This window comes from Acinonyx jubatus, chromosome B1 (genome assembly GCF_027475565.1).
Source record: "Acinonyx jubatus isolate Ajub_Pintada_27869175 chromosome B1, VMU_Ajub_asm_v1.0, whole genome shotgun sequence".
Lineage (NCBI taxonomy): Eukaryota > Metazoa > Chordata > Mammalia > Carnivora > Felidae > Acinonyx > Acinonyx jubatus.
In genome coordinates this window covers 180,437,376-180,458,523 of record NC_069382.1, presented here as the reverse complement: position 1 = coordinate 180,458,523, position 21,148 = coordinate 180,437,376, and the positions used below count along the sequence as shown (strand labels likewise).

The 21,148-nt window shown below is 50.0% G+C and overlaps 1 long non-coding RNA gene across 2 annotated transcripts in view; it reads left to right on the top strand.

Moving 5' to 3' along the window:
- The first annotated feature begins 298 nt into the window (after positions 1–298).
- The window catches only part of LOC128314576 (uncharacterized), a 37,639-nt gene continuing 16,789 nt past the window's right edge, over positions 299–21,148 (top strand). For both annotated transcript variants that reach the window (XR_008296374.1, XR_008296373.1), the window contains exons 1-2: positions 299–1,941; positions 4,267–4,400. This is a non-coding gene — a long non-coding RNA (uncharacterized LOC128314576). The remainder of the gene's footprint in view (positions 1,942–4,266; positions 4,401–21,148) is intronic.

Below are 21,148 nucleotides of genomic sequence, written 5' to 3'. Positions count from 1 at the left end.
ATTGCTCAGAGGTCATGGAAACTGACCATCAGAAGAGCCCAGCAGCGTCCAGGAGAATCACTGTTGTATCCTAGAGGTACTGAGTTCCGTGCACTATAAAGATCTGTGGTCTTCGATGAGTACTTGACTTTGGACCGCAGCGGGGTGCTGTGCATGCACCACAGTCATGGGAAGCCGCCTGCGGAACCTGTGCTTCTCCCGGCTGTCTTACGGTTTGTCTCGGCCACCTTGAGGTGGCCCCCGGGGTGCTGTTGGCTGGGCAGGGGGAGGTGCAGGGGGACTGCAGGGGATGGGGAGAGAGGGGTGTGAGAAGCCCGTCAGGAAGCAGCCTGGGACCCTGACTTTGCAGACAGAGCGCCCCTCCTTAGGGAAGAGCCGACCCAGCTGGAGGCCGGGATGGAGGCCGAGACTGAGGGGGGGCTTGAGGCCTGTGAGGACCCCAATGCGGCTCGGCACACGGGCCCAGGACGCTGTCTAGGGACCCCACTTTGAGTAGCAAGGGCCTTATCCCCAGACAGAAATGGGAGTGACTGACAGACTCAAGTGCCTCTTTACTCCATAACAGTGGTTGTTTAACATCATCATCGTTTCTCAACTCATTATGAACTCATAATGGTTTGACAATAAGCCTTACTGGCGTCTCTTCTTAAGTAAGCTCTACACCCAACGTGGGGCTTGAGCTCAACCCCAAGATCAGGAGTCACACGCTCTACCGACTAAGCCGGCCACGGGCCCCAAGCCTTGCTGTTTTTTTTACGCAGAATTAAAATCTCTCTTTACCCTTGAGAAGTTGTTCTGTACCAAAAGGCAGATGCTTGTTACAGGGCTGCCAGTGGGGCCTGTCTAAAAATGGAAATGTTCTCAGGCATAGTCAGGATGCACAGAAGACTTGATCACCTAACCCTGTGTCACCTAACCTTGAAACACCCAAGAGGAAACCGCTGTACCCAGAAGTTAGAGGAATGTGGAACAACTCCTGAGTTTAAAACAAACAAACAAACAAAAGAATCCGTTTGGGGGGGCACCTGGGTGGCTCAGTCCGCTAAGCGTCCGACTTTTGCTTTCCGCTCAGGTCACGGCTTCATGATTTCGTGAGTTCGAGCCCCGCGTCGGGCTCTGTGCTGACAGTGCGGAGCCTGCCTGAGATTCTTTCTCTCCCTCTCGCTCTGCCCCTTCCCTGCTCTTGCTCTCTCTTTCAATATAAATAAATAAACTTCAAAAAAAAAAAATCTTTGGTTTGAAAAAAGGCCAACACCCTTCACTTCTAAGCTCCTTGACTCGTGAGAGCAGTTCTGCGAGTTGAGGCCGACTACGTTACGACAAAAACCTACCTGAGCGGCATCCTCACCCAAAGTGGCCAAGCGGCTCCGCGCGGGAACTTTAGGGCCTGGCTCTCAGAAGGCCGCGTTTTCTTCCCACTGTGATTGCAGATCCCAGCGAAACCAACAATGCGCAAGTTCCCGGTAGGGAAGGGAATTGGAGGCGCAAGCCGAGCAGAGAGAAGCCAATAGGAGAGGTCCAGAAAGCGGCCCAAAGGCAGACCCACGCACACCCAGCCAGGGTGGGCCACCACTGTCCCCACAGCCCTGCTCCGAATGCGATACGAGACCAGGAGTCTCTCTCTGGAAGGTGATGGTTGACGTTTGCTGTCACGTGACCCAAACGCGGGCTAAGCGTGTGAGGGGCGGAGCTTCGGGCCAGGGCTGGAGGGAGGCTCCCCGGCCAAAGCCGAGAACGGCCGCACCGAGGTCGGGAGCCTCGCGCGCCCTTGGAGCTCTCTGCTTTTCCATGCCCTCCTTTCTAAGCCTTGTCACCGAAGGGGAGCTGTTGCAAAAGACTGAGGCATCCGAAACACTTTGTCTTCTGAGCTGTTGAAGAACGTTTGCAAACCCACCTCTTTTGAGCTGGATGGAAGGTGCCTCCTTACGGTGTGGCCTTAAGGTATTGCGCCTCTTTTTACTCACTCACGGCTGATGATGGCTCTGGTTTCAGAAACCCTCTTTCACTTGGCTTCCAGGACTCGAGCTTTCCAGCAGCTCTCTGTCAGTCTGCACCATTAATTCCTCCTCCGCTCCCCCGGCCTTCAAACCTGGGGCAGCCCCAGCACGAAGTCCTGTCCCCTCCTCTTCCCCAGCTACATGCCCCGCTGTGGTTGATATCTCCCCATCTCACGTCTATGTGGACATGACTTCCCAGTTCCTGTGTCCTGCCCAGACTTCTTGCCTGCCCTCCAGAACTGTAGATGTAACTGCTTCCTCGGCATCTGAAGGTTTAACTCGTGATTTCCTCCCTTCCCCAATCCCAAACCTCTCCCCCGCTTCACCGGCCCGTCTTGTCCTTTCAGTAAATGCTGCCTCCATTCTTCCAACCGCTGAGGGAGAAACCTGGAAGTCCATCTTGATCCGTTTCTTTCTCTCCCATCCCACATTCAGTCCATCAGTAGAGCCAGTCAACAGCTCCTTCCAAATGTATCCCAACTCTGACCACTTCTCATCACCTCCTACCATTACCGCTGTGAGCCAAGCCGCCATTGGCTGTCAAGTGGGTTGTTACGGTCACGTTCTAACTGCTCCTCCTGCTTCCTCCCCGGCCCTCTTAGAGTGAGTCTTTGAAAATGTGTCCCTTTGCTGCCTAAAGCCACCCATTGACTTCCCATCCTCCTCAGAGTAAAACCCAAAGCCCTCCCCATGACCCTCACCAGCCTTGCTACCTCTTGGTCCTGGGTCCTCTGTGTTCCAGGCACACTGACTTCCTCGTCATTCATTCCTAGATTTCACCAAATGGGCCCTCACCTCAGGGCCTTTGCATTGGCCGTTCCCATGTCTGGAACAGTATCTGGTATTTTTGCCGTATCTTTGCCATAGACGTACGCAAGTTCCCTGTAGGGGAGAGAATTGGAGGCACAAGCTGAGCAGAGAGAAGCCAAGTAGGAGAGGTCCAGAAAGCGGCCCTTATGTCTTTGCTGCACAATTAATTGGCTGTAAAGCAATTTTGCCATAAATTTCCAAAAAAAAATTAATAACTGGCTGACAGTTTGGTTCGACAGTTTGGTTTCATTTCCCCATTGACTTAGTACTCCCATTTTAAAAAAAATTAAATTTATTTATTTATTTTGAGAGAGAGAGAGAGAGAGAGAGTAGGGGAGGAGCAGAAAGAGAGAGAGAGAGAGGATCCCAAGCAGGCACTGGGCTGTTAGCACAGAGCCTGACACGGGGCTTGAACTCACAAACAGTGAGATCATGACCTGAGTCAAAAACCGAGAGCAGACGTTTAACTGACTGAGCCACCCAGGCGCCCTGACTCCCATTTTTATATTATATAAATCTGAGCACTCATAATGGTCTATACAGTGGCACAGAGTTTTGAATCGGCATTTCCCATAAATCTTTGGGACATACGACAGTACACCAAGAACAAAACAGTGTAGAGAGTTTTCACAATGCCGTACAAAACCAGTTACAAACATGCATCCTAGTACTTGAAAACTGGTATCTCTCTTAATGAAGGAAGGAACTTTAATGGGGAAAAGAAAGTGCAATACTGAATGAGATGAATCAACAAACAAAAAACAACGTAGGATGAACAAAAGGCTTCGACCACAAGAGCTTAGGCAGAACCCACAGCATAAAATCTGATTTTCGTGTGGTATTGCCATGAACCCGCACACATTTTAAATGTACTCCGGTCTTTTGTATTTTGCAATGAAGTTTTTTACCTTGTTCGTTTTTCACGTTTCATTTTGGTTTTTTTTAATGAATGTCCCTCTCTGATTTTTCATGATTTTATCTCTTCTGGCAAGATTGCCTTACGGCCGTTAGCTCTGTGGCAAAAACGCTTGCGGCAAAGACGCCTAGCAGTGAAACTACCGCAAACCTTCCTTCTGGAACACTCTTCCTCTGATGGCCCCAGGATCTCCGCCTTCGCTGTCTGCAGGTGACTTATGCAAATTGTGCTTCTATTCCCACTGCCCCTCACTACCTCTGGCCTGTTTTGTATTCACAGTGCTTGTCATCACCTGGCACTTTGTGGATTTATTTCCTTGTCAGCTGGTTCATTTCTGCCCTCCAGCCAGCGTGAGAATTCCTTGAGACCGGGAGCTGTGTTTGGTTCCTTGCTGTGCTCCCCAGGCCCTAGCACAGTGCCTGGCCCGTAGTAGGTGCTCAATAAATATTTGCTGAATGGATGATGAAGTGTTTCTTCGTCACACCGTGGGGATGGTGCGTCCGATCTACCTTGAAAACCCAGACTTACGCTTTAATTCCGCAGCTTGATAAAGAATGACTTACTCTGGACTGCTGCAGTGACAGAGTATCTAGGTGTGACAGGAAGTGCTCAAGACCAGAGACAAGAATATAAACAGTGGGCGTGAAGAGATTCTGGGCAGCCAAGAACACAGGGTGGTAAAAGACGGATATAGTGTTTTTTGTGTGGGTTTGTTGTTGTTGTTGTTTGTTTGTTTTTTCAGTGAAGAGTTCCTTATTCGGTAAAAGGAAGTGGGCAAGACTTAAGAGCTTTGGTGCTTTGGTGGAATTTTCTCCAGTGTGATTTCTTTGAAAGTTCCTTCCCCTCCATTGTCTCTTGTTCTCTCTTTCCAGAATTCCTACCAGTCAGACAGATCCAGTCAGATGACCCTCCCAACCCCACCACCCCCATTCATTCTTTAATTTTCTTATCCTTTATCTTTTTTTATTCCTTTGTCTTTTTGTTTCATTTTTCAGAGAGACTTCCTCTACTTTTTCTTTTAGCTCTCCTCTATGTTCTCACTTAACTCTTTCCTTTTTTCCCATTTTCAAAAGCTCTTTCTTGTTTTTTCATAACATCCTTTTCGTAGTGCATTCGATGGGTACAATGTATTTTTTTAATCTCTCTGAAGTATTTATTATAAGGTCGATTTTAAAAGAGCTCCTGACTCCAGAAGTCTAGGTTGAGCCCAAGAAATTGCATTTCTAAGAAGTCTCTGGGTGATGCTGATAGGATCCAGGGACCCCACATTTGGAACCAAAGGTCAAGAGGTATCGGCCACATCTGTCTTTCCTTTGTAATTTTTCCTCAATCTCCATTTGGTATCAAAGAAAGGAAGAGTTAGGGAGGGAGTGACCTGGAACGCATCTAAGAAGCTTAGAGGCCAAGACGTAAAACCTTCCTTTCTTCCAGAAGTGGGCTTTGATGAACTTGAACCTGTGGCTGAAAGCACGAACACGGATTCAGGAGACCTGCACTGTCAGTCCCAGTCTGTCGCTCACACATCGCCTGACCCCAGGAAGTTCCCCTAAACTCTGTGGCCTCTGTCCCCTCAGCTGTAGAGCGGGGGGTTGCAATAGGTGGTCTTGAAGGTGCTTCTTGCTGGAAGACTCCATGGCCTGACTATCACCAGAAGCTGGAAATGCTGCCACCGGGCATCAGACGTCAGCACTCTTTGCTGAACACTCCTGCGCCATAAACCGCCCTAAGCGCTTTTCCTGCCCGGTCTTCTGTTTAAAGCGCGCGACAACTCTGGGCAGAGGACTTATGATTCCCATTTCATAGATGAGGACGCTGAATGTCCAAGAGCAGATTGTCAATTATGTCAGAGCTGGGGAAGGAAGCACGGTGAGGACAGGAGCACAGGCTTGCGCTCAGACTCAGGCTCCGTGTCCTTTTTTAGCTTACAGCCTTGAACACCTCACTTGATTTCTTTGAGCCTCAGTTTCCTCATCTCTAAAATGAGGATAACGAGATCTGCCTCCCTGAGACTCTTGATACACGTAAAAATGCAGCTGACCATGCCAAGTGGTTGGCATAAAGGAGGCATTTGGGTGATGCTACATTTGATTTGGGTCACGTAGAAACAGCCACGCTTTTAGGCGGAAGGCAGGCTGCTTGGAAGAAAAAAGACAGACCTACATTATGTTTGAAGCCGACTGGATTTTCCTCCCACTGAAATTTATCAGCTGGTGGGGGCACAGGGGAGGGAGTTACCTGTGTCAGAACAGCCTTGGGAATTCTCTGGGAGGAAGGGCCAATGCTCCCTGTTCTCAGCCTCCCAGAAACCACGTCTGTCATCCTGAATTCGGCTGCACGCGATTCGGAGGCGCAGAGAATAGAGAAGCGGAGCTGGGAGGAAATTCGGCAGACCTCTCCATCTCTGCTGTGGAAACAGAACTGTTAGGATTTTGAATTCCTGTAAACACGGAGGCACTTCGGCCCACAGATGGTTCTTAGTTTTTATTTATTTTTTTTTAACTTTATTATTTTTGAGAGAGAGAGAGCGCGCGCGCCCAAGTGGAGAGGAGCAGAGAGAGAGGAGACAGAGAATCCCAAGCAGGCTCCGCACTGGCAGCACAGAGCCCGTAGCGGGGCTCGAACCCATAATCATGAGATCATCACCTGAGCGGAAGTCAGGAGTCAGACAACCCACTGAGCCACCCAGGTGACCCCAGCAAGGTGCTTTTTTAAGGGAAAGAAGGAATCCTGGAGGGAAAGGATCCAGGGGAAAGTCGTGACCACTGCACAGCAGTGACGGGCTGAGTTAGCGCCACGGTGTAGCCAGGAGGTCAAGGACGTGGGAATCACAGAGCCTCTGAGCCAACAATGGGAGCAGCAGGTGGAGACCGTATCGGGGCTCCGCGGTGAGAGCTTCCTCACCTGCAGGGTAGGAGGCTGCCTTCCCCGAAGAGCAGGTAAGTCCCCAGCAAAGCCATTTTTCCAACCAATCCATTGGCTCTTACAACTCCGGCCGTTCGAAGGTCCCCTCGTCAGTGTGAGATAAGCAGCTGTTTGAGGGTCACACAGGTGTGCAGGACCTCACAGACGCGGACCGGGTTAGGGCCCCGGCATCCGGCTGTTCCCACACCGGGCAAGGACAAAGCAGAAGCCAATAGTTACACAAACCAAAAAAAGTTGCAAAAGCAAATGTTGACGTTAAACAGAAGACTCCTTTGAAGCGACAGGAGGACACGTGTAGCCCAACAGGCCGGGCAGTTTGAGTTCCTGCGTCGGCGGGGGAGGCCGAGGGGACTGGCGCTGAATGTCCAGGGGACTGTTCATTTACTTTTTGAGACAAGGCGATTACAGGTGGATTGTAGAAGGGCATCTCCGCGGGTCTGTCTGGGCCCGCCGGGCTGTGATCCCGGGGACGGCTGGCTAAGGCGCACACAGCCGAGGACCCATCTGCCTGTGGACTCGCCAGCCAGGCCCTGTGACAGAAAGAGAAACTGTCACCTCTGAGCCCGGAGCCTGGTGCAAGAGAAAGCAGGCCCCGGGGGAATGAGATTCCGTCCAGGGCCCTGCTCGGGCTCCTTCCTCTCTAAAAGCCCATTTATATACATGTCCTGACTCTGGGAGGACAGGGGCCTGGGGTCAGGGGACGGGGCAGGTAGACCAAACCTGAACTGGCATGAGGCCGGGGCAGAGAAGAAGACTGGTGAGAGCTGGGGCCCGGGGCCTCTGGGCATGGCCACCCAGAGGTGGACAGAGAGACGGGCCACCTCCCTTTCTTGAAGCAGCTCCTGCGTTACGAGGTGAAGGAATGACCCCCTAATCGCACGCCCAAGGAAATGAAAGCAGAGCTCTGTGCAAAGACCTGTGGGGGTTTAGAGCAGTTGCGTTTATGTCCCCACCCCGGAAACAACCCGGATGCCCATCATCTGGCGAAAGAATAAACAAACTGGTCTGTCCATAGGTAGTAGGTTGAATGGTGCCCCTCCCCCCACCCCCAACTTACATCCACACGCTAATCCTTGGAACCTTGTGAATGAGACCTTTTGTTGGAGAAAGGGTCCTTGCAGATGTAATTAAATAAGGGTCTCGAGTTGAGATCATCCTGGGTGATCCGAATTGGGTCCCCAAATCAAAGACACTTGAAAGTGACACACAGAGGGAGGAGACGGCCGTGTGGGGACGGGGCAGAGATTGGAGTGATGCAGGTCCCAGCCATGGAAAGCCGAGAGCCACCAGAAGCCGGAGGAGGTAAGAAACTGAACCTCCCTGGGTGCCTGGGTGGCTCAGTCGGTTAAGCATCAGACTTCGGCTCAGGTCATGATCTCACAGTTTGTGAGTTCGAGCCCCACATCTGGCTGGCTGCTGTCAGCGTGGAGCCTGCTTCGGATTTCTCCGTCCCCCTCCCTTCATGCCCCTCCCCCGCTTATTCTCTCTCTTTCTCTCAAAAATAAATAAACACTGAAAAACAAAACAAAACTGAATCTCCCAGAGGCCTCCAGAATTGTGAAAGAATAAATTCTTGTAAAAAACTTTATAAGAAATAAACAGATTTGTGGTAATCCATCATACAGTGGAACAAACGACTGATTACTTAGGAACAAACTACTGATAACATAAAATAATTGGATTGATCTCAAATGCCCCTTGCTAAGTGAGGGAAGCCATTCACAAAAGGCTACAGACTCTGATTCCATCGTATGACCTAGAAAAGACAAAACTTTGGGGACAGACATCAAAGCAGTGGCTGTTGGGGACTGAGGGGGTCCAGAGAACGTAGGGGGGTAAAGGAAATACTCCGTATCTTGATTGTGGTCACAGATAACCCTATTTTTTTAAATTTTTTTAAATGTTTCATTTATTTTTGAAACAGAGACAGAGCATGAGCAGGGGAGGGGCAGAGAGAGAGGGAGACACAGAATTCAAAGCAGGCTCCAGGCTCTGAGCTGTCAGCACAGAGCCCGACGCGGGACTCCAACTCACAAACCGCGAGATCATGACCTGAGACGAAGTCAGATGCTTAACTGACTGAGCCACCCAGGCGCCCCCCGCTTTTTTTTTTTTTAATTTTTTAAAATGTTTTATTTATTTTTGAGACAGAGAGCATGAGCAGGGGAACACATCTCTTCACCCAACCCATAGAACTATGCACATAAGAAGATTAAATCTCACTGAATGTAAATGTTACCTCAGTACATCTAATTTTTTAAAAAGTGAAGGAATGCTACAATACCGTTCTCAAAATTGTGGTTTATTTTAATTTTATTTCTAAATGATTATTTATTTTGAGAGAGAGAGACAGAGAGACAGAGAGCACACGCATGCCCTCGTGAGCCGGGGAGGGGCAGAGGGAGAGAGAGAATCCCAAGCAGTCTCCGCAATGTCAGTGCAGAACCTGATGCGGGGTTCCATCTCATGAACCACGAGATCATGACCTGAGCTGAAATCAAGAGTCGGACGCTTAACCGACCGAGTCATCCAGGCGCCCCTCAAAACTGTGGTGTATTTAGAGTGTTTACATGGGTCAAATCAACACTTTTGTCACACCCAGCATAAAAACAATGATAGCATACAGCTTTTTGTGGAGTCACGTTGGAAGTCTAAATCTGTGGCAATGAGACTTGGGGTGAATGGCCTTGTGACCCCCCTGCTCTGTCACAGGACCTTGCTGGAGGGCTGCTAGGGGGGCTGTGGGTCACGTCCACGGACTCCCATGGGATGCTATCTTCCTTGGAAACACTAGGCTCCAGGTCAAACATTAGGGGCCTCATCTGGAAGGTACCCCAACCACTAGGATGTGAGGCAGATGCATTTGGCCTTCGATGCCCTTCCTTCCCGGAATTTTGGAGGCTGACTGGCTTGTCTTAGACTGATTCTTTAGGCTCAGATTTCTTCTCAGTGGGTCTTTCATGCCTCAGTTTCTCCCTGGGACTCTAGATCTGGCTTGTATGTGGTCTTTGCTTATGTGTGATATTGTGATTTATAATAAGAAATATATATTTGGTCTTTGTCCTCATTTCCGTGAAACTTGAATTTAACTGGACATGTGTGTGTGTGTGTGTGTGTGTGTGTGTGTGTGTGTGTTTTAAGTTTATTTATCTATTTATTTAGAGGGAGAACCAGCAGGGGAGGGGCAGAGAGAGGGAGGGGACAGAAGAGACAAAGCAGGCTCTGGGCTGACATCAAACCCCATACGGGGCTCAAACCCACAAACCGTGAGATCATGACCTGAGCCAAAGTCCGAAGCTTGACAGACTGAGCCACCCAAGGGCCCTCTTCTCATTTCTGGCGCTGAGTTCCTAAAACCCTTGGAATTTCCTATGATAAGAGAAGTAAATGTTTCTTTTGTTCTGTTAATGAGATGACTTTTCGAAGGCACTTAAGGCTGGGGGCTGGTTACTAGTGGAGCCAACTGTGTGATTGTGAACCTTCAGGTGTGAGCCAACCCCACCCCCACTGCCAGTCCCCCTGTCTGGACCCCCAGGGAGGGGAGAGGGCCTGGAGGTGTAGTTCAATCACCAATGGCCCATGATTTTATCAGTTGTGCCTCTGTCACAAAGACTCCATAAAAACCCCCAAGGAGGGTTTCGGAAGAGTTTCCAGGTTGGTGAATACAAGGAGATCTGGGGAGAGTGGTGCATTCAGAGAGTGGGAGAGAGAGAGAGAGAGAGAGAGAGAGAGAGAGAGAGAAAGAGAGAGAAAGAGAAGAGAGAGGGTGGGGGCAGATATGGAAGCTCCAAGCCCTTTCCCCATACCTTACCCTTTGTATCCATTTGGCTGTTCCCGAGTTATATCCTTGTATATGATAAGCTGGTGAGCTAGTAATTAAATGGTTCTCTGAGTTCTGTGGGCTGCTCTAGGAAATTAATCAACCCCAAGTCGGAGTTCTTGGAACCCCCAACCTATAGCTGGTCGGCGGGTCAAAGGTGATGAGGGATAGAAGCAGAAACATGTTCCCCTTTAGCCCAGAAGGCTGACCTATATAAACCTGCACGGTGCTGATTAGGATCAAATATGTGCCGGATGCTATGTTCTTGAAGGGCCTCCTGACTGCCTGTCTAGGTCACCGATAGCTGATATTGAACTGAATGATAAGCAACAGAGAAATCTTGAGAAAAGAGTTTTATGGGCAGAAATCCGAAGAAAACATTGGTGATCTAATACCTCCTGCGTGTCCCCTCCCCTTTGAGCACTAAAGCTCTGACCTCCAGCTCCATACAGCAAAAGTGCTGCCCTCCTGCTCAAGAACTCTCTCTTCCTTTCTTGGCTGTTGTGCTGGATGCCCCGGCGACAGAAGCACAGGTGATAAACTGGGGTTTGCAATTGACTTCGAAAGTGGGGAGGGCGTAGGGGTGCAGTCTGGTAGGGCTGAGCCCTTAACCTGTGGAATCTGATGCCACCTCCACATCAGAATTGAGTTACCTTGTAGGACAGCTGAGGTCCCAGAATTACTTGGTAGGGGTGGAGGGGTGGTGAGGCCACAGGAGTACTGGGTGCAGCATCTTATTATGACCGCGTCTACTTCTTCTGGGTCTCTGGGTGGGGACCTTCACCTGCATGACCTACACCCATGACGTACAGCTCTCACGGACACTTCTAGGGTATCTTCATCTGTCTCCTTCTCCGTCTCCCTCTGTATTTCGCCAGCCGTCAATCCACCATCTTTGCAGAAAGACATAAATGGTGGGCTAGGTTCCCTCGAAAACCAGAGTCAGAGACCATAGCTTGCAGGCAGAGAGCTTATTTTGTGAAACGATCCCCGCCCTCCCCCCCCCCCCAAAATCAGTAGCGGGAGACTGGGAATGGTGTGCACAGTAAGGGGGGAAAGCCGTGTGAACGTGCGCCGTAAAGCTGATCGCTGCCGTGGGCAAGTGGGGTTCATCCCACTGCGCACCATCCCGAGAACCAAGTAGAACACAACTGTTTCCTTGCTGCGGTGGGGAGAGAGGATAACACTGATCCCTCCCCTGTTGGCCAAGAGGTCACGGGATTCCCTTGTAGCGATTCCAATCAAGACTCATTGGTTCATAATTGTAGATAACCCTCTGGAGCACCTTAGATGTGGTAACTGTGTTTTAAAAAGGTGACCACCTTGGTCCTCTGTAATTCCCATAGGGAAAGGGGTGCCGGGAAAGCCCCAGGGCAGGGGTGTAGCTGAGGTCAGGTGCTGTCACCTGGCTCCTGCCCCAGGTGGCTGTTACAGCAACAGCCAAAGTAAACGGGGGGGGGGGGGGGGGGGGGGGGGGGCGGAGAGGAGGGACCTTGGTGCCACATGGATACAAAATGTTGCATTGCTAACCTAGTTAATTACCCAATGTAACACTCCAATACTTTTTATTCTATTACGTTTTATTTAATACAATAAAATATAATGTGCAAAATATATAACATATACAATAAAGTATCATATTTTATTATATTTGGAAATAACATAGATTTTCTCACTTGGCTAGGATTTTGGGGTGTGCCTGGTGATTGCCAAGAAACTGACAATTTGCCAATTAAATGTATTAAACATATGTGAAGCTAAATAATTCGAAAGGCAAAATTATAAGAATCCTTAAATTTTTTTTTTTTTTTTTTTTTTTTTTTTTTTTTTTACTTCAGAACCATGTTTCTTTAACGTGGGATGTGGGTATTTGATATGAACGTGGGGCATGGCCTCCCAGAAGAATGAGTACCTAGGGCCTAAGACGTCTTACAATTGTTCCGGGTGGGAAGGGGGAGACGAGAAAATACGTTTCTGAATCTGCTCTGAACGCATAGCTGTCCTGCTGTCCTGTGCCCCATGTCCGTTGGGGAGAAGCCCAACTTAGTTCCCATCCCTTCCATCACCAAGTCAAGAAATTTTCTTTTGGCTTCAACCCGGAAATTTTCTGCCCCCTTGGGACAGAAGGTCCTACTAGGCCGTCACACACATCACACATCCATAAAACACCTATTTCTTGAGTCCCTGTACTAGCCCGGACCTAGGCTAGGAGCTGGGGGGGTGAGGGCGGGTGGGTGGTGTGTGAGAGATGACGGCACTGTTCTCAGGAACCTTGAGTTCTAGCGTGAGACAGTAAGACCCAGGTGCTGGCTCCCTCCGCCCCCACCCTCACCCCCAAGGGCTACCCTTTGTCATGGGGCTGTTCATCCTCTGAAACCCCAGACCCACCATGCCCTTGACCTCTGCTGCCACTTTCTCAGGGGAGGCAGGGACGCTGGGGGGGGGGGGTCTCCACTCCTCCATGACAATGCTCTGTGGGGCTGCACAAAGCCATCAGACTCTTCAGAGAAACCGGGTAATTAGGACCCATGGAGCTAAGCGGAGAGGAATTGAAAATGATGCGTGAAGGCAGTCCCCACAGTAATACAAGAGAAAACATAGAACATAGCTTACTGGGGACCCACACTGGCACGCTCTAGGTCCGCGTTTTCGTTTCCTGTCGGCTGATGTGTCCTCTTCTGTAAGTCTCCAAAAAAGGAAGGAAGAGCCAGCCTTTTGGCTGGGTCCTGGACCCACCCTCCACCCCTACTCCCCACCCCACAGGACACACGGTTCTTTCAGGTGATACACGGCAGGTTTGCCTCCTCACATAATGCAGGTTTTTGAAGAGTCTGCACTCCACAGCCAGACTACCTGGGTTCCTTGCTAGCTGGATGACCTTGGGTAATTTCCTTAACCTCTCCCAGCCTCAGTTTCTTCATCCGTGAGATGGGGATAATAACAGGACTTCTCGGGGGGGGGGGTTGTTGTGACGATTGGTTGAGGTTACGCATGTGACGTCTGTTCTGTTGGTTCCCCAAACAGGCCAGGAGGTTTCCACCTCTAGGCCCTCTTCTGCTGTTCCTTCTTCCTGGTTTGCTCTTCCCAGATCTTGGTGTGGCTGTCTCCCTCAGGTCCGCACAAATAGCAGCTCTCAAAGATGACCACCCTAATGAATCTCTCTCCCCCAGCCCCCGAGTTAATTCACTCTTCGTTGCACTTCCTGTTTAATTTTCTACGTAGTACTTATCACTCCTGCATTTGTGACCTTGGGTGCTGCCTCAGTCTCCCACTAGCAGGCGAGACCCTAGAGAGGGGAAAACTGTCTCATTTCACCCCTGTATTCCCAGGGCCTGTTACGGCCCAGCAGATATTCACTGGATGAGTTTGTGGAATGAATGAGGCTATATATATGGCGGCTGCCCAGCAGGTCACTGGGTAGGATAGGGAGGTGCGGGGGAAGGGACTTGGGCAACCCTGCCAGGGAGAAGTTGTCCCAGAGGCAACTCTTAAGCATGCACACACAAAACACACCTGTTCCCGAGGAAAAACACCTAATTCTCCGAGACTCTAAATCTGTTTTCGAGGAGGAGGAATCTGTCCTGGGCTACAGATAGTGTGCCCACCTGTCCCTGAACGGACTGGGCTTTTTGTGGTTCTGTGAGGCAGGGGCCGCTCTGACCAGTCTGGAGAATCAGTCACCGGACGTGGGGTCAATCAGCGTATAAAAATCAGGGCCCATTTCAGGACCGTCGACTTCTTGGTGGCTGTTCCTGAGCCACTTGAGTCTTGGAAGAATCTTGGAAATTAAGAATGCGTGTGAGTGTATGTGTCTGTGCCTTTTCTTTCTGGGGAAATTTTATTTATTGGACCACACTTCCTTCTGATATGCAGCAGGAATAGTGTAAAGGGATCTATTTCTCTGCAAGTGCCCCTCCATGACAGATCAGATGTTTTTTTAAAAGTATAGTAAATTCTCTCTCTCTCTCTCTCTCTCTCTCTCTCAGGGAAAGGAAGATGGGCTTCCTGGCATATCCTCATAAGCAGGCTGTTGCACCTGCCAGACTTCCAAATCTCTCCATTTCTGGGCCTGAGTGTCTTCAGGAGACACATTCAGACCCAATTTGCTTTTTTTCCAAACTCACGGACTGTGAAGGGGTAGCCATAAAACCCAGCAGAAACAGCACCTCCAGGGGCACCTGGGTGGCTTGGTCGGTTAAGCGTCCGACTTCGGCTCAGGTCATGATCTCACGGTCCGTGAGTTCGAGCCTTGCGTCAGGCTTTGGGCTGACAGCTCAGAGCCTGGAGCCTGTTTCAGATTCTGCGTCTCCCTCTCTCTCTACTCCTCCCCTGTTCATGCTCTGTCTCTCTCTGTCTCAAAAAAATAAATAAACGTTAAAAAAAATTTTAAGAAACAGCACCTCCATCATACGAGGGTATAACATAATTTATTGCTTGGAAATCTCACTGAGCTCTAATTTATAATCTAAGCCTTTAAAACGCTTCATCCAAGACAGTTTATACTCGTTCTTTTGAAAATGAAATCGTACTGCCAAGTCTTCTTAACCGATCTTGTTTCCATAATTTTCTGCGAACGTTGTAAGTTTCACATGCGCTTAGTTAAAATGTCAACGTACTCAGGTAAAGGTAGTGCTACGTTTTGGCCAGTAGATGGCAGCAAGTTCGAACTCGGCCTGGGAACTAGATGTTCTCGTTCCACGCGGTAGAGGATGCGGGCCCCGGAAGCACAGACAAGGCTCACAGGCAAATGAACTGGGTAAAAGCAGGATCCACACGTGGCCTCTGGTCCTCATCTCGATGAGCGTCTTTCTAAAGTCCATTCACACCTCTATGCTTTATGACATTCATCAAGCGATGTAAATCGAATGCCCACATCATGCTAGGCGGGGTGGTCGTGGCAGGTGGGATCTCTGCCATGCTGAAGGTGTGTTTCAGCATGATTACTTAGCTTATCATTCCAAAACAGATGGTCTCTAAGTGATTTTTTTTTGTAAGTTTATTTATTTTGCGAGAGAGAGAGAGAGCACGCGCGCAAGTGAGCCGGGGAAGAGTACAGAAAGGGGGAGAGGGAGAACCCCAAGCAGGCTTCGCACGCTCAGCGCAGAGCTGGGAGCAGGGATCGAACTCAGGAACCGTGAGATCGTGACCCGAGCCCAGATCAAGAGGCAGTGGCTTCACTGGCTGCCCCACCCCCCCATCCCTCTAAGTGAGTTTTAATACCAGGTGTATTGAGATGCAAAGCAAAGGTGTTACAGGGCGGTCTGCGAGGCATTCTTGTTTCAGCCCACCGGACAGGCCCGAAATAGTACAGTCACCAAGAATGAACAGCAGGTATCGCGCCTCACTGAAGTCAGTTCTGCGCCCATAGGAGAAGAAAATTTAGTTTCTGGACGGTTTGATCATATCTTAGAAATGAACAACCAAATTTTTTGGCACCCCGGGCTCTGAGTTGATTGATGAACCATGAGCATAGATGGGCCTGGAGAATGTTGGATGGCGTAGGGGGGATCGGTCCTGTGAGACGTCTATCTTTAACGTTTGTTTATGTGGTTGGTGACTCAGCAATGAGGCTGCCTTCCAGCCATTCAGCATCCTGTCCTGCTGTGTTTCCTCAGGCCTAGCAGGGAGCCAGGAGGATTGCAGGGGAGAGAAGGTGTCTCTCGCAGGGAGCTGGGACACTGGTGGGTGAGCCAGCCAGGCTCATGTTGCCATTTGGTGCGATGCTAACTAGACCAGCCCGAGCCCAGCTGATTGGTCCAGCATGGACATCTAATGGGGTGGTCGTCCATTCACTGGGGACTCAGCTAGGAGTAGCAGGTGTTCAAAGCATGACAACCAGAATGGGTTACTGGGGACGTGCAGAGGCCCAGGCAGCAAGCAGCAGAGGGAGAGGATTGGACTCCATGTGTTTGGAACAGTATCAAGGAGATGGGACCTTGGAATGGAGCAAGTTGAAACCATCCCAACTGTTCCTTTGATGAGAATCACCCAGGATGAGGGGCTTGGGTTGTGCTTATTTTTTTTTTAATTTTTTTTAAACTTTATTTATTTTTGAGACAGAGAGAGACAGAGCATGAACAGGGGAGGGTCAGAGAGAGAGGGAGACACAGAATCTGAAACAGGCTCCAGGCTCTGAGCGGTCAGCACAGAGCCTGACGCAGGGCTTGAACTCACGGACCGCGAGATCGTGACCTGAGCCGAAGTCGGACGCTTAACCGACTGAGCCACCCAGGCGCCCCTGCTTATTAAATATACAGATGACTTGGCCTCTCTTCCAGAAACTCTGATTCAGTGGGCCTGGGGTGTGAGTTTCTTTATTTCTAACAAGCTCTCACAGCATACGTGGTGGGCTAGTCCTGGATGACACTTTGAGTAACAAGGGCTTAAAGTCTCTTTCAGTGGGAAATTCTACAATGGGTTCGTGTCTCTGGAACAACTCTTGTTTGTATGTAGTACAGAAAAGCATTTGGTCACCACCATTTCTGTAGGAGTATCCTATGGCAACCTTGTGCTGGGCTCTATCTCATTTAATTCTCTCAACAGCCATCCTTGTGATCGTCTTATAATTTCTACTGTACAGAAAATGAAAGTGAGGATCAGAGAGGTTAAGGAACTTACCCAAGGTTGAACAGGTAACAGCTGAAGGATTTGAGATTCAAACCAACATCAGACTGGTCCAACACTCATTGGTGAATTAAACTAATTCACTAATCCAAAAAGAACTGAATATATCTACGAACTTAGCACTGTACGAGGCGTTAGGACACAAGAGAAGGAAAACAGGGGAGGCACTGGTGCTCAGGGAGCTTGTAGTTTAGCAGGAGGGGTGATGTTGAGATGGGAAATGACACCAAGAGTGAAAACAGATCCCCAAACTGCCACCTGTCGCTGCGCCCATTGCTGCCACCCTGGTCCGTGCCTCCCTCAACGATCTCGGCCCCTCACTGGGGACACTCTTCTCCAGATCTTTACATGGCTGGCCCCTTCCTGTTACTCAGTTTCAGCTCCAACGTTGCCTGCTCTGTGAGGCGGTACGTTGCACAGAGGGCAGAAGGGCGGACTGTGGCCCCAAGACCCGGCCGGTATCCAACTCCTCCACCCTCCAGCTCTGTGATGTAGGGAGAGTTACTTTGCTTCTCTGAGCAGAGGCGTCCTCATCTGTAAAAGGGGAATGATAGTACCTGCCCCATCGGGTTGCCGTGAAGCTTAAATGAGAGAATGAGAATTAAATGAGAAGTCCTTACAATAGTGTCTGTCACAAGGCAAGCAGCATGGAAGCTTCTGCCTCTCTTATCCCCTAACGGCCTGATCTCATTGTAACGCACCCCGTTATCCGCATGTATCCTGTCGTCCTGTTTTGTTTCCTTCACAGTCCTTACGACCGAACAACCATGTGTTTACTTGTGTGTTGTCTGTCTCTCCACCTGCAGAATCTAACCAGGGAACCGGGGCATTGTCTGTGCTTCATGTCTCCGGGTCCTGGAGCGGGGCTTGGCACATAGAAGGTTCTCAACAACTCTTCACTAAAGGAATGAATGCGCGAACATGGCGTCTGGGGCCCCTGGCAGAAAACGTAGCTGTCTGTGTTCTCAAGCCCAGGCCAGGTAGTCAGGAACGGCTGCCTTCTAAGGATCATGATTTCGACCCAACCATGTACTTTATCTGCGACCCGCAAGCTACAGCCTTTGCCATTAAGAACAGATGATGGAAAGAAATAGATGGGCTTTGTTGGCCCCCATTGACCCCTTCCTTGAGTAGTTTGAGCCTTCCCGGAAAATCTTTAAGGGATTTAAGCCTGGAAGGCAAAACTCAAAGAACATGTAGCTATCGAAGTTTCGGGCCAGCCGTCTGTGTTGGATCATGTTGGTCTGTGTCATACCCTTGACATTATATTTAAACATGGATTTTTGTATTTAATAAACAAGAGGGCCCTGAGAGATGCTCTGGAGCCTTCTGCCAACATTAATCATCTTCCTGAACACATGCTGCCATTTGGACTGGGGATCTGGCCAAACTTTAAGGGAGGGTGTGGAGGAAGAGAAGTCCTCATACACTCAGCTGGATTTGCCAACCCATGCTTCAACTTTTTCAGGGCAAATGATAGAATGAAACATATGCCTAGCTTTGCCAAGCCCTTCTTTCAGTATTTCGAGCCTTTCCCCCCCTAAATCAGGTACATGTTGGGGTCTGCCCACCCGTAGCCTGCTAGGACTGTGATGTCAGGAGACCTAAAAAAAGTTCTCCCAGTCTGTAAATGCTTTTCTCACCCGCTAGCTGATTCCTGCGATCCCAATAGCAAAGTCCTTCTTTCACAAAGAGACGGTCCTTTGAAAAGCACATACATTTGGGAGGGGCAGCCATTTTAGGTTAGAAGACTTTGATCGATTGAGGGAGAAGACAGAGGAGAAAGGAGGAGACACATAGAGAGAGGTGGTAGGCAACACGGAAAGGGTGGTGTGTCAGCTATCGCTACGGTAGTGTTGTGTAACAAATCATTAGAAACTCAGTGACATAGGTTAAGCATTTGTTTCTTGCTCAAGTGCCTGTTGGTCAACTTGGATTCAACTGATCTGTGCTCCGCTCTGCTAATCTTGGTTCTAGATCTGCCCCTGTGTCCATCATCTTTCTTGGATGAGCTGGAAACCGAGGAGCGGATGGAAACACCCAATGCTTCTTCCGTCTTAGGCTTGAAACCTGCTCACTACCGCTGCCCCCCTCCCAAATTCTTTTGGCCAAGGCAAGTCACATGCTCAGTCCTAATATCTACAGGGCAGGGAAGTACACGCTTCCCATGGAGGGGACAGTGGTGTCGAGAGAAAGGATATTTGCCGAACAATAACTTGACCTTCTACAGGCAGCCTGGGTGTTGAAGGGAGCCCTTTACTGACCTCACCATGTCCCTTACATGGCGCTGATCCCTTTCGGTTTTACTGGGTTCTCACACAATTAGGACATTGAATCCCAAATGGCGCTCAGGGTCTTTGAGGCATGTTACCTTCTCATGCACCATAATTATATTCTGCAAAGGACTCCCCTCTCCTCATGGTTCCTCCCCTTTCCACCACTCACCGCACGTGCCAAGACTCCAGGCCCCACTTCTCTATTTCTTTGCGCTAAAGTGGATCCGATTCTATTTCCCTCTCTAGGCCTTTTTATTACTGCTTCAGACCCTGAGGGCCAGGGTGAGGCCAACACCACCACCCTCCCCAACAAAAAGAAAACCACCATTGTCGAGGATAGCAGAATTTCTCAAACTTTCCCCGATCCCCTGTAAGAGGATCAGGAGCTAGAGTTTCCGACTCACTTGAATGAGATTATCTTTCCCACCAGAAATTCAATAATAAAGGTTATTTTCATAGTTAATAAGTGTAATTTGTTATTGCCAAGGTAAAGATAAGAATCTGACAGATCAACACGGACCACATCAGGCCTAAACGCCTTTTCTCGTGTGCCCCGCAGCACGCATGCACAGAGCCTCTCACCTTTGGCTTCGCTATTGCAATGTGCCAGCAGCATGGCACCCATTTAGGTAACCAGGAGTGATGGGAACGGTCAGGGGCTGCAGGACAAGGGGCAGCACTTTTCTTACTCTGGTGGTGCCGGTTCTTGGCTACAGTGGGTGAGACCAGTATGTCTACTGCCCATCCCAGACCCTAGTCTATCAGCGGGACCCAGTTCACATCATGAAAACTCACCCAGTGGGGGAGAGTCCTGCCTGACGCCTGGCAGGGGCAGGGCTTTCCTCCTGTGACCTCCTCTCCTTCTCCAATAGCAGCCCAGCGTTCTTGCACTACTTGGTGGTTGGGTGAGAAAGGAGGGTGAGGTCACACTGTTTACCAGTAAGTCACTGGAGTGAGGGAGCCTCCGAAGGAAGGAACAGCAACATTGGCTTTCCAGTGTTTTGGGGAATGAGAGCCTGGTGAGTCCACCTTTCAGGTTTCAGGGGGCGGGGTAGGGAAAACGATATAACTATCCCATGGGATCCATTTCCATCTGGGCTTTTGTTCAAATGGCTTGGGGGCTGGTTGGTGTTATTCACACCCCTCTTGGGCAACCGCTGTACAGAGGACACTGGAGTTCAAAGGGCACCAGGCCTGCCCTGATGATGCTTTGGATTTAAGGGTGGAGACAGGAACGGCAAGCAAGGTTTGCAAATGCAAAGCAATGCTGCACAGAACCCTGTGAGGGGTCAGATGGCGCAGGTGGGGGTGCAGTGGGGGACTGTTAGGTGGAAGTGGATCAGATGGTGGGGGGTCAGATGGTGGGAGATCAGATGGCGGGGGTCAGAAGGTGGGGGTCAGATGGTGGTGGTTAGACAGTAGGGGGTCCAATGGTGGGGGGGTCAGATGGTGGGGGTCAGATGGTTAGGAGTCAAATGGTGGGAGACCAGATGGTGGGGTCAGATGGGGTGGTTAGACAGTAAGTGGTCAGATGGTTGGGGGGTCAGATGGTGGGGGTCAGAAGTGGTGGTTAGACAGTAGGGGGTCCAATGGTGGGGGTCAGATGGTGGGGGTCAGATGGTAGGGGGTCAGATGGGGGTCAGATGGTGGGGGTCAGATGGTGAGGGTTCAGATGGTGGGGGTCAGATGGTTAGGAGTCAAATGGTGGGAGATCAGATGGTGGGGGTCAGATGGGGTGGTTAGACAGTAGGGGGTCAGATGGTGGGGGGTCAGATGGTGGGGG